The following is a 14,434-nucleotide window of genomic DNA, read 5'->3' as shown; positions in this document are numbered from 1 at the left end:
GAATTTAAGAATTTAAATTTCAATTTGAAAAACACACGTGAATAACGTGAATTTGCTTATATTTTGTACACACATATAAAAAATATTTTCCGCACAACATCCTGCGAACGGCTCTTTAAGACTTATTTATTCATTTATTAAGTTTTTTAAAAATTAGTTAGGGGAATATCCGGGGTCTCTCATATGTGAGATGCAAATCCAGCATCCCGTATGAATTTAAGAATTGAGTTTTCAATTCAAAAAACACTCACTTGTTAAAATTTCCAAGTTGAATTCGTTACATGTGTATATATATATATATATACACGTACAGTTTCCGCTCAACATCCTGGGAATGGCTCGTAAAGCCTTATATATTTCTTGTTTATAATTTCAACGAGCCTTAAGTCATAATTGTTTAAAATTACGCTGGCTGAAATATTAGCGTTAACAACATTATCAGACCATCTTCGATATATGTATGAATATTGCGAGACTAACTTCAAGTGCCTCGGTGGCCTAACAAGAAAGGTGATGACACGGAAAGCCGGAGATTCCAGGTTCGACTCCTGGCCGAGGAGTTTTTTTCGCAATATTTTAAAAATTATTTAGGAGGGTATCCGGGGTCTCTCATATGTGAGATGCAAATCCAGCATCCCGTATGAATTTAAGAATTGAGTTTTCAATTCAAAAAACACTCACTTGTAAAAATTTGCAAGTTGAATTTGTTACATGTATATATATATATTGTATATACACGTACAGTTTCCGCTCAACATCCTGGGAATGGCTTGTAAGGCCTTATATATTTCTTGTTATGTATAATATTGTTTTAACAGACATTCACTGATGAAGACCTGAAATAGATCAAAACGTCTGAATAAAAATCTTGCAACAAAAAAATCAATACACGGTCATCTAGTATAACACTCGTACTGCCTTTTGTCTTGACTATTAATTTTCGATGAGTAATAATAAGTTATTAAATTACTCTAGATAAATTGCGATGATTTCTCGGATTTTGGCAGAACTAGGAGGGAAAAGAGTGTAGTAATGATGCACAGGAACTAGGCGGATGTCATCAAAGTACGAGAATTTGATCGGAAGCAGTTTTCTGGGGAGTGTTGTGGAGATTATCCGGAAGAGGTCGGAAGGATTTATTTTAAAGGGGTTGATAATATAGGGTAGTTTCTTCGGATCTGCAATCCGGTAGGTGGAGTTTTAGGAAATATTGTAACCAGGAGTCGTCCGGTGGAGGGGTCGGTACGCGAAGAGAATCGGAAGGTTCGTCATCTGTGGGTTCTTGCGCGGATGCGAAAGGTAAAGGCGAGGGGGAGCAAGAGGAGGTGGAGGAGTTGGGGCGGATTGAGCATCCGCAGGATTTTTCTCGGAACAAGGAGGTTCAGGGTGCGCTAGAGAGGCGGAGCTGAAGGAGGTGAAGGTGGTGGAGTTCTTGCGGGAGGAGTAGGAGAGGATTGAGCGTCTGCGGGAGGATCAGGGCTTACAGGTGAGTAAGAGAGAGCTTCATACTACGAATCGTCGTGTGTATGTATGTCTGTGCGTACTTCTGCGTGTGTCATTGGAGTAATGTATGTTATTGTGTGTGTTGCGAATGCGAGTCTATGGGATTTTTGCATCGTTAATCTCGCTGTAATTACTATTGTCGTTGTCGCTAGGGTGACTGTGCGGTGAAGGGAGTACGGTCGTAGTGAGCCTCTCCGGCTCAGATTCGCTCAGGGTGAGGGCGGCTGCTCGTCGTAATTTTTTATTTTGTCGCTGCCGTCAGTGCCGGCGGTTGGAACGCGAACGGCGGGGTCCCACTTAAACGGGATGCCCTTTTAGCAATTTATTCTTTACAGCGAAAGTGTGTGTGAGGTTAATAGTCGGAACTGATTTCTTATTCTATTGACATTATACTCGATCAAAAAAAGAGTGATCTAGGAGAGAGACGGACGAACTAACTAACTAACTAACTAACTAACTAACTCTCTCTCTCTCTCTTTCTCTCTCTCTCTCTCTCTCTCTCTCTTTCTACCGGATGCTATTCGCGATTGAAGTCGCGAACTGCTTTCCCGTCGAGAGTGGTCAAAGGCGAGGTCGCGAGGAAACAAAATAGTATGCTTTCGCGATATTTCTAGGCAATTATGCGTCTATAATAGATTCCGAGTAACAACCTCAAAATTGAATTCCACCCCGAGTGGTGGAACCTCCGATTATAAATTGTGGATGGATTTACTACTTATTTGATCTCTGGCTGCGATTTTCTCTCTCTTTTTTCGGCCCGTACGGCTTGGTGGATCGCTCGAAACCTGGTGCGGCTTCAGTGTTCGGCGGAGCGTCGGTGCACTACTAGCACTTGCACTCACTTTTGATTTTCCTGCTGCACTCCCGGGACTTCCGACAAAACTTATGATCAGTGGGTTTTTTCCGAGGTTTGCGATTCAAGATCAGCGGTTTTTCTGTCTCCGGCCCTCGAGAGTCCTGTCTTATATACCTTTTTGGATAAGCGAGCACTCATCGAGTTTCTTCCAATCGGGAAACTCGGTTGAGCCTCGCTTGTTCCTATTTGTTAAATGGTTAGTCGTAAGAGATCGCCAATCGGCGACGATCTTTCCACTTTTGATAGTTCGTCCGATTTTGGAGAAGGGAAAAAAGGGGAGAGTTTTAGTTTTTCCGATGACGTCACATAGCCTTTGGTATTTGTTAATAATAAACTGCTCGTGGCGCCAGAGTCTATGTCTATTTGCGCCGGCTGCTCTAAATTTTATACGTGGTTCTTCTTGACCCGGAGATATCTGAGTTTGTTTGGAAAAGCAATAAATTCTTCCTGCTCGTTATCGAGAGAAAAGAATTTTTGGGTTATTACTAGGTGCGGTTTATACTTTCGGGCACCGATATGATTTCCGTTTGCTTCTCTATCGTTTCGGAGTCTAAGTTCCGAAACGATAGGAGATCCGTTCAAGTTATCTATTGCTGTTCGTTATTTGTTTATTATATGTCGGCGCGTCGCGTCGCGACAAAAAGGGGACCGTGGAGTCTCCAAGATGTAACATATACATATATATATATATATATATATATACACATATATTATACATATGTATTGTGACGTTTTTTGCGGTTGCAACGGAATTCTCGCGCCGCTTCCCCGCAAACGGAGTTTATTTCACGGGACTCGGGTGAGCGTCCGCAAGAATGCAACGAATCACGGGCAGGAGAGAAAAGGTGATCCAAAACGAGCGCCGCCGGGCCGAGTCGACGAATACTTTGTTATAATTTTGGACGCCAGACGCGTAATCACGTCAAAGTTCAACGTCGCTCGACACAACGGGCCGACTAGCTCTATTGGGAACGGAGAGGGGCTGGATTGAATAAAAAAATTCGAAATGCAGACTGTCCCTTGACCTCGCGATAGAAAGCTAAGATGAAGAAGAAGAAATCAGAGTTAACCAGTATGAATTAAATAATTAACTAATTTATTTCGCGGGTAGAAATGCAAGATAGAATTAATGCAAAATAATATAAAAAAAATGATGTAAAGAGTAATAGAAAAAGAAAAAGATGTGATACAATATAATATGCAAGAGATAATATAACAGAAATAATATAAAAGAAATAAGAGACAGAGTAAGCTAAGGCCGTATAATATAAAATAATACAAACAAAAAGATACGGAACCGACGACGGGTTGCGACAATTAACAAAACGAATCACGCGAGTTAACGAGACAAATTATTTAATCAAAACGATACCGCGAAAGTACTGAACGGGAGACTTTACTCAAGGCTTCAAGTTGAAAGATGACAAGCGCAGGCACAAGAATATCGCAATCGCAGGGCGCAAAGCTAAATGCAGGCTAAGCAGCTAGGGGGTGCAAGCCCATGTACGTGACAAACAATACGCTGGGATAAAATAGCAGTCGTCTTTTCACAAGCCGTAGATCAACACGGACTTACTTGTTTCGCCGATGATCGCAATTTGGTCGAACGGCTCACCTGGCCACGCAGCTTTCGCCGGTTTCGTGTCTCTAAGCCCACAGATCACGTCGAGCCGAGTCCTTAGTCTACGCGCATGCACTCAAAAGAAAATACTCGTAATACAGAGCGAAGTGAGTGCGACGTCGGGGCTTGCTTTTACTTTTCAATTATTACAGAACGATTAGCGACGCGCTCTGTCTCGGCGCTAGAAAGATCAGCGGTACAATACGTTACTTGATCGCGAATAACCTTGGACAAATTATACACTCAAAATGCGACACGCATTTACTATACGCTCGCGACTTGGTCGGCGATAAATGTCCCGAAAATTCATAATCCGAAACTACCGTTAATTCGCACGTTAGTTCGATACAATATTTCCTCCCGATCGACACTGCTTCCGACTCGCACGCACCTTACTCCAGCCGATCGCATGTGAAAATCCGATTTTGTTATGATGATTTCTTACCGCGGCAACTGATTGCCGTCGGTAGACAAAAGCCGACGGTACGCGGACGGTACGTTACGATAGTCACGGCACACGCACAACGAATATGATCACTGAACAAAAAAAAGAAACAAGAAACAGACGGAAACAAATAACGCGAATAGGCTACTTGGCGTCGTATCGCCACTCCAGGGCTTGACGGTTATTCGCGAAATTACGAAAAACATGCACCTAACCTACAAACTACTGCCACAAAGCCTCGTGAAGCCCGATTCTGGCCGCTGTCGAAAAATCATGAACACGGCCAAGGATACGTCCTTGCCGTCACAAACAAGACGCGAAATACAGACGACCAGTCTCGACACGAGGCCTGTGCGACGCGGATTCGTGGCTAACAGTAATGAAACGGGCACCTCACCGTCGTCCGTTGTTCTCCGGGATGCTCCTATCTCCTCCGTCCGGAACAATTCTTTAAGCGCTCCCTGACTTTGTCGAGGTCACCCTTACTACCTGAATCACTTCGCCTCGAATTCCAAGATCACGGCACGGCAGACTTGTCGAGCGGCACGGAAGATACGCGTACGCACGGGAGCCCGAGAGATGCGTGTGTCTCACACAGCTGTTCGCGACCAAGAGCACGAAGATTTTGTTCGATAAGCGGTCGATACCTCGGGCAGCGCTGAGGTCGCGTGGGCCAATCAGGCCGCAGGATTTACAGCGCGGCTTGCAAGCTTGCTCGCAGGTGGCAGGATCAGCGGGCCGCGGAATTCGAACGCTTGCAATGTCTATTACTCTATGATACAGCAGCATAAGCAAAAGCAGCAGACAACGGGGCGGGATCCGTGAGATGCAGCAATGATACAAGCAGCGGATTCTTGAAACCATGCAGCAGGATTGCTGGAACACAGCGCATCTCGGCGTAGGCCGGCTCGTCGATGGTTTGTTCCGCCGTTCCGCCCGTTCTGCTAGACTAACTCGTTGGTCGTCGTGTTCTCCTAGAAAGCGTCGATGTTCCGCTGTGGCCTCTCCATGCAGTCACCTACCTTTGCTCTCAGCGTGACCTTGAGGAGAGACTTTGCGTCTCCGTTCCTTTCTCTCTCTCTCTCTCGTTCGGGCACCGCATGATGTCTTTGGCGAAAAGTCCTACGATGATCCTCAGGACGGTGAGGCGCCGAAATTACATACAAGAGAAAAATAAATAAAACGCTATTCTAAGAGCGGACGCATGCAAGCAAGGAGGATCTTGGCGCTCATTTTTCAGCTCGTTTTCCCGGACTCCCGCGAAAATCTTCTAATTTTTGTGACGGGGAAAGAGCGGCGCGAATACCACGTCACAGTATATATATATATTGTGACGTTTTTTGCGTGGGTGGTACGAAATTCTCGCGCTGCTCTCCCGCAAACAGAGAGTCTAACTCGGGACTCGGGCGAACGTCCGCGAAAATGCAACGTTGAGTTAACGGCAGGAAAGAAAATATTTTATTCGAGCAAACCGCTGCGTCGATCCGACGGTTCCTAAGTTGAAAGATGAGCGCCAGACGCGTTCCCGCGTTAAATCCTGCGTCGATCAAACACAACGGGCCGGCCAGCTCAATTTTTTTAGGACAAAGGGGGCTGGGTTTGAGAATTATTTTAGCTTCGGGCTGTCTCTGGCCCGCGCGATAGTAAGACTCACACAATAAAAAAGACCAGAATTAACAAAGTTAAGTTAACAATTTATTACAAAAAAAAATAAAATTACGGAATTAATATAAAAAAAATAAAATAAAATATAGATAACAAACTGCGCTTCTAACAATTAACACATGGCAGCGAATATTATTAACCCACGAAATGAACACTTAAAGAGAACGATACCTCGAATTTGCCGAACGAGAGATGATTGCCAGTGAATTCGTCGGAAAGACACTCGTTACAAAAACGAGATAGCGGCGGTAGCAGGGTGTAAAGCTGGAAGCAGGCTACGCAGGTGAAGGGGTGCCCGCAGTTACCAAATAATTTACCAAGCAATACGCGAGAATAAAGTAGCGTGTACGCAAGCTCACAGCAAGCAACAAAGCCACGCGGACTTACTTGGTTTACAGAAGATGTTTGCAACGTAGTCAAATCTGTCGTCTCGCTACAAAGCTTTCGTCGTTTTTCGTGCTGCAGGCCCGCCGGTGATCCGGAACCGAGTGGTCAGTTAATTTGAGTGCATTCACACAGGTTCGCGGTGATGAGTGAGGCGGGTGCGACGTCGGAAGGCTTGTTTATGACGAAAATCTCAAGAAAAAGCACGACGGGGCTGAATAGACGGGCGGAACAAGAAGCGGTATGATCCGTTGATTCTAACGCGAATTTCTCGGACAGGATATGCACCTACACGCGACACGTATTCACTGTACGTTCGCGGTCCGTCGGCGATATTTGCCACGATAATCCACCACAACGAAACGGCAATCTATCTGCACTTTAATACACTCTAAGTTTCGCTTCTGATCGGCGACACTTCCGACTCGCACGCACCTTTCTCTGGCCGATCACGCGAGAACATCCACGCACATTTTTGGCACTGTATTCGATTTTGCACGGACTCTACCGCAAGAAATTCAATCCGATTACTCAACTAATTACGGCTAAAATGAAATTAACTCGACTCGGGACGCGATAATCACCCGAATAATGCACAGGGCGCGTTATAATTCGCTTCTACACGGCAGTTGATTGTCGAAACAATACAATATCTCCGCGGTAGCACGCAAACAGCGCGCAGAAACTAGCACGGCACAAAAAAAGAGTCTTCACAACACGTTCACATGCACGACAGAAAAAAATAACAAGAAAATCGCTACTCGGCGCGATACTGCCGCTCCAGGACTTGACTAGTTTTGCAAAATACTATTTTCCATGCACCTAACCTACGAGACACTGCCACGAAGCTCTGTGAAGAGCCCGATTCTGGCCGCTGCCGAAAAATCTAAATACAGGCAAAGGACGCGTCCTTGCCGTCGTAAATATAACGCAAAACACATCGACCAGCCTCGACACGAGGCTTGTGCAACGCGGATTCGTAGCTAACACTATGGAAACAGGTACCTTACCGTCGTCCGTAGTTCTCTGACATTCATTCGTCTCCCTTGTTCTTGGCTGCACTCCCTGGGCTCGACAGCTCAGACGTGGTCACCCTCTCGGCTCGTACAATACACCACAAGCACGAAGATCGCGGCACGGAAGACAAAGTTTTACGGCACGGGAAGCAAGCAAACGCACGGGAGCCCGAAAAATGCGTATGCGTGCGGCACAGCTGATCGCGATCAAGAGAGCGAGGATTTCGTTTGATAAGCAGTCGATACCCCGGATAGCGCTGAAATCGCGTGGAGTAGGTCGCGCGGGCCAATCAGGCCGCAGGGTTACGCAGCGTGGCTCGTAAGCTCGCTCTAGGCGGCAGGATCAGTGGGCCGCGAAATTCGAACGCTCGCAGGATCTAGTTCGTTATGATGCAGCAGCAAAGCAAAAGTGGAGCGGGATTTCTTTTCCTGACAAGCAGCAGCAATACAAGCAGCTCAGCGAACAAAGCGATGCAATTGCAAGATCGAAATAGCGCTGAAGTTGTCGGCTGGGGCGATTCGTTGACGGTCCGTTCCGCCCGTTCTGCTCGGCTACCTCGCTGGCCGTCGTGAAGTTGTAGAAAGCATCGGTGTTCCGCTGGGGCCTCGTCATGCAGCCATCTACCCTTACTCTCAGCGTGACCTCTATGCGAGACTTTGCGTCTCCGTTCCCCTCTTTATCTCTCTCTCTCATTTACAGCAGGTTGACCTCGGCGAAAAGTTCCACGATGATCCTCGGGACGGTGAGGCGCCGAAATTACATATAAAGAAAAAGAAAAAATAAAATCTATTCTAATATCGCATGCAAGCCCTGAGGGGATCTAGGCGCTTGTTTCTCAGCTCGCTTTCCCGGGCTCCCGCAAAAATTCTAATTTTTGTGGCGAGGGAGGAACGATACGGATACCACGTCACAATATATACATATGTATATATATATTTAGTGGCGATAGAAGAAAAGACAGCGTTTGAGGTCCTTTTTCTCCCCTTTCTTATATAGTTACTTTAATAATAATTACTTAAATAACTAACAAATAATTGTTATTATGTGTATGAATTATTATATGTGTGTGTATATATATATATATATATACACACAGTAGAACTTCGGTAACTCGAATCGCAAGGGAAAAGATAAAAACTGCGAATAGAGGTTTCGTCTTATCGAAGTTTTCGAGTAACAGAGGTCAAGCAAACGAAAATTCGACTTATAGAAACTCTGTGTAAAGGTTCATGTCCTTCAACTGATAGAGACTCAAAACTTCGATTTACAAGGATATTGTAGATATATTTATTATATTTTATTACAAAAATAATTATTACTGTGTATATAAAAAAATTAGAATCAAGAAAACAATAAAGTGAAGTAGCATTACTATGTATTCAAAAAAAGTCTAATTGGTTTTTGGGTTAAGGTGTTGCTATTTTGTAAATCGACAGCATTTTCTATAGTAACTAACGTAAAGAAAACATTGTCTTCTATATTGCTGCATTTTTCTACAAAACATCGCAGAATATTGACAGCTTCTCTAGCTTGTTTACTCGATATTGATGGCTCACATGGTTGCTCATCATTAGAGTCTTTATATTTCATTGTTTGCCAAACTCTGGCTCACTGTCTCAATAATCTCTTCCGTCAGTGTTCCAGTAATAGCAACCTCATCGTCAACTTGAACAAAATCTTCAAAAATTACGTTTTTGATATTGCAGTAGGACATAACTTTCCAATCGGTTTCTACAATGCTCTGAATAGGCTCGGGTTCTTCTTCAAAGTTCTCTTGAGATTGTAATGTAAATCCACAGGTCTTGAAACAATTAACAATTGTTTCTTTAGAAACATTTCTCCATGCTTTGTCTGTCATTCTTATTGCTTGCAGTATGGTAATAGGCGTGTTTTTATTCTCTTCTATATTCGATATCATATGTCTTACAACTTCTTTTCTGTACAAGGATTTAAAATCTTTTATAATCTCTTGATCTAACGGTTGCAATTTTAAAGTAGTATTTGGCGGTAGAAATTTAACTTTAACTGATTGAAGTGACGGAATATTATTATGCGTCGTACAGTTATCTATGAACAAAAGAATTTTACGTTTTTCTTTTTTCAGTTTTTTTTCAATTTTTATCAGCCAGTTCTTAAATAATTCAGTAGTCATCCATGCTTTTTTATTTGCTTTGTAATCTAAAGGTAGTGATTTGCAACTTGCGAAACAGCGGAGCTTTTTAGATTTTTCAATGAAGAAAGGCTTAAGTTTTTCCGTTCCCGTCATATTCGCTGCTAATAAAATTGTAACTCGTTCTTTACTGTGTTTGCCGCCGTGACATTTTTCACTTTTGAAAATCATCGTTTTGTCAGGAAGACATTTATAGAACAGTCCACTCTTGTTCGCATTAAACACATTATGTGGTTGATATTCTTTCAACAAACTTTGCAAGTCTGTTTTCCACTCTCTCTCATTACAAGTCTTCTCATTCACACTAGCACTTTCACCGCACACTTTTCGAAAAACAATATTGTATCTTTTTTTAAATTTTTCTAACCATCCGTTGCTCTAAAGGTATTATGACCAAGTGCTTTAGCGAAATGTACAGCTTTTTTTTTTAATATTAGGTCCTCCTATGCTAATGATTTTATCTCTACACTGCTTGAGCCATTTTCTTAAACAGTCTTCCATATCAGGAAATACGGCAATCCTTTGTCTCTTACAGTCGAGATTACTTCCTGAAATGCCAAATTCATTAGCAATTTTCTTCTTTGTTTTCGATTCATTTTTTACTGCTTCAATCACTTTTACTTTTTCAGCCAGTGTTAATGTTTTAAGCTTTCGTTTAGAACTCATTTTAGACATGCACATACACACAAAAGTGATAAATCAAACGTAAACGCGCAGAATAAAAAGATACAAAGGTCTCAAATAAATCAGAAGCGTTACTAAATGAAAAAATGTATGCAGCGCAACGGGATATAATCATACAATTAAGTCAAAAAGCAAAACGCAGAAGCATCTTGCTTGTACATGTCGTCACTTGTTTTTTCATGCGGATCTATCACTTTGAGTTGCAAAGATTGCAGAACTTCGACTTTTAGAGGTACATTACATAATAGAAACTTTGACTTTTAGAGGTACACTACGAGTTGTAGAGATCAGACAAAAATATATTCGAGTTACGGAGATAATTTAAAGACATAAGTCTCTCAAGAAAAATTCGAGTTAAAGAAAGTTTATGTTTCGAATTATAGAGTTTTTGGCATTAAAATAGAAGGGAACAAGCAAACACTTTGTCTTACAGAGGTTTTCAAGTTAAAGAGGTTCGAGATAGCGAGGTTCTACTGTATTTAGATTAGGGGTTTTTTTACCGATTTTGATGAGCTTGAAATATGTTGTCAAGGTCAATATTCTGAACAATTTCTCCTTATATATATGACCGCCGCTCGGCTATAGTTTCAGAGATATTTACAGAAAACTGGGTTAGATATTAAATAATAAGATACTTACAATTCATATTGAGCTACTATATTATACTATCATTGTTTGTGTGTGTGTGTGTGAAATTGAGAATGTCAGCCATAATATTTAAAAAACCAATTTGGTTATCAAAATTGTTCTTGCAATATATTTTGAACTAATGGTATAACAGTGAAAGTAGTAAATATTGTAAACATTTATAAGAAACATTCACTATATTTATGTATTAAGCGTGTAGGCAGGGGGGCTGCGCCTCCCTCTCAGGGGAAGAGGGGCTTTTTCCCTTTGCTACTTCTCTCGAAAAAACTACATACACATTTTCGACACGAAGCGACATTTAATCGGAAGTCAACGTTGTCTTTTTCGAGAGAGAAGCAGGGGGACCCTCTTGCCTACACGGACACAAAGAATAATATAAAGAATGAAATGTACTCGTAAAATAAATTTAACTGAAGTTTTTTGTGAATATCTCTGAAACTAAAGCCGAGCGACGCACAGCGGGGTCTCTTGCGCCAAACGCGGTAAAAAACATATGATTGAAATTGTATATATTTATATCTTATTTTTATATTTTATACACTTCAAATATGTACTTTAATTCTTTTTTCTCTTTCTCAATACAATTCCATCAATANAATTGCTCTTTTTTACGTGCTTTTATTTAACTTTCTTTTTGTAAATATCACATCTATAGAATTCATTTCTAGAGCATTTATACAAGAGAAAAAATGGATTAGATCTAATTTAAATCTAGCGAGATAAAAAAAATAAATCTAATTAGATCTAAATTAAATCTGAATAGATATAAAGTAGATCAAAATAAATATAAAGTATATCTAAATAGATATAAGTAAATCTATGTAAATTTACACTTTTATTTATTATTAGATCTACTTTTGATCTACTCAGATCTATTATATTAGATCATCTCAGATCTGTTCGGATCTGCTTAATTCTAAGTAACTTTGAGTACTTTTAATATAGTAGATCTGAGTAGATCTAAAGTAGATTTAATAATATATAAAAGAGTGTAAATTTACATAAATCTACTTCATATTTATTTACATCTACTTTTTATTTATTTAGATTTAATTTGGATCTAATTAGATCTATTTTCCTATTATTTTATTTCGTTAAATTTAAGTTAGATTTAATCCATTTTTTTCGAGTAATCCACTTAAAACTTTAAAATTTTGTGCAGATGGGTATTGTAGATGTGTTATAAACAAGAAGACATGAATCTGCATCTTTTGTGAATATTTTTATAGTTTATGGCCAATCTCAAAACCACCAAAAATTAAAATCGTTGTTTATAATTGTTTTGTTTGTTGAATTTGTTTAATGAGTAACAGAATTAAGTGTATCTAGTATATACTTAAATTACTTTAAATTATATTTTTATATTTCAACTAGTTTTTGAGTTATTTCTAATTGAATATATTAAATATCCTATTTATTAATTATGAATTTAGCAATATGTAGTGTTCGTTTTGGTCGCATTTTAAAGAGTAAAGCTTTATCTTTATTTACAAAAAAAATTAGCTACTAGCTGCTACTGGGAAAGTTATAGAGGTAAACATTTACTCTGATATTAAGAAATATGTGTTAGCTGTGCGACCGAGATCACTCTAGCATAATTCACGAAATTCATTTGTTTGTTTTTGTCGCTTATGACAGCGAGCGACCAATAAGAAAAAAACTGACAAGTGTTCTCGCTCCGAAGAGTTCTCGCTGCATAAAACGAGAACGAATTTGGAATATGTTTTTATATTAAAACCATCTTTTGCACCACTTTTTATTTTTCTATTGCACTAAATATTACTCACGACTATTGCACTAAATATTACTGTCACAGACAAATGTTCTAAATTCATTCTCGTTTTATGCAGCGAGAACTCTTCGGAGCGAGAACACTTGTCAGCTTTTCCCTTATTGGTCGCTCGGTGTCGTGAGCGACCAAAACAACCAAATGAATTTCGTGAATTATGCTAGCGCACGACAAGAGTGCGACCGAGAGTGATCGGTCTCGCTCGCACAGCTAACACATATTTTTTAATATCATGAATGTTTACTTCTGTAAACATTTTTTCTTTCCCAGTAGCAGCTAGTAGCAGCTAAGTTTTTTAAAATAAAGTTTTTTTTAAATAAAGGCTTCACTCTTTAAAATGCGACCAAAGCGAACACATATTGCTAAATTTGTAATTAATAAGTAGGATAAAAATTTAATATATTCAATTAGGAATAATACAAAAACTATTTGAGATATAAAAATATAATGTAATGTAATTCAAGTATATACTATAAGTACTTAATTCTGTTACTCATTAAACGAATTCAACAAACAAAACAATTATAAACAACAATTTTAATTTTTGGTAGTTTTGAGGTTAGCCATTTCAAAACCTTACAGCAGTATCCAACATTGACAAATGATAGAAAAAATTGCACTAAATGATAGCCCATATGTCCAATTAACAATTGATGAATAAATTTTTCATTATCCGCATACTTTTATAAAATGACTTTTTACTGCTTTTTTGGTCATTTGCGCCACTGTGTGGCGGTCATATACAGGGTGTCCCATAATTGCCGTCTCACCGCTTGTAGATAAGAAGAAAAGGTTATCCTAAGACTAAGAAAAAGTCCTATACTACTTTGGAAGATTCAGAATAATTAACAAGATATAAATTAATAAAGATTCGCTAATCAGCGTGCATCCAGCGTAAGGGGAGCGTAAGGACAATCTAGTCTTCCTCGCGGATAGCGCGCTCCCCGAACGCAGCTTATATGCTGTTTATGTATTGGTGTACATGCTATTCTATTAGCTCCTCCCATTTTACCGTAACGGCGCGTGAGACTGGGCTGTCCTTACGCTCCTCTTACGCTGGATGCACACTGATTAGAAGATCTTTATTAATTCATATCTCGTTAAGTATTGCGAATCTTCCAAAGTGGTATAGGACTTTTTGTCTTAAGAATAACCCCTTCTTCTTGCCTACGAGCGGTGAGACGGCAATTATGAGATACTCTGTATATAAAGAAAAGTTGTTCACAATGTTGACCTTGACAACATATTTCAAGCTCATCAAAATCGGTATAAGAAAGCTTCAAATCTAAATAATTACCATAGTTTAATATAAACACACATAATACCTACGCAAAACATGATAAGCTTGGAAAGTATACTCGGCGTCATAGATTTGTTTTGTAGACGCGGGGAGCTAAGAGTAAGAGGAACGATATTCCTAGCAGTAAGTAGCGCCAATGGGCGCTGTGTCGATAATGTCAATGCTTTTCTTGACTAATTGTGTCTCAAAACGTAAAACTATTGGCCATATACAGGGTGTTTCAGAACTATGGGATCAAACTTCTAGGGGTTATTCAGTGCAACAGTAGAAAACATTTGAGTATAGGGACCCATGTCCGGAAAAGTGTCACTACCGCACTACGGCCCTAAGACGCGTTAAAATTTAGAAAGAC

General features: G+C 40.2%; 1 protein-coding gene across 1 annotated transcript in view; it reads left to right on the top strand.

The window, feature by feature from the left end:
• The first annotated feature begins 1,242 nt into the window (after positions 1-1,242).
• LOC109861751 overlaps positions 1,243-14,434 on the top strand; it is an 18,309-nt gene continuing 5,117 nt past the window's right edge. The window contains exon 1 of the mRNA XM_020441542.1: positions 1,243-1,486. The gene's annotated coding sequence lies outside the window, so the exon portion shown is untranslated. The remainder of the gene's footprint in view (positions 1,487-14,434) is intronic.

The sequence above is a fragment of the Pseudomyrmex gracilis genome, unplaced genomic scaffold (genome assembly GCF_002006095.1).
Source record: "Pseudomyrmex gracilis isolate BER0280 unplaced genomic scaffold, ASM200609v1 scaffold_994, whole genome shotgun sequence".
NCBI lineage: Eukaryota > Metazoa > Arthropoda > Insecta > Hymenoptera > Formicidae > Pseudomyrmex > Pseudomyrmex gracilis.
This window is presented reverse-complemented; position numbering and strand designations above follow the sequence as displayed.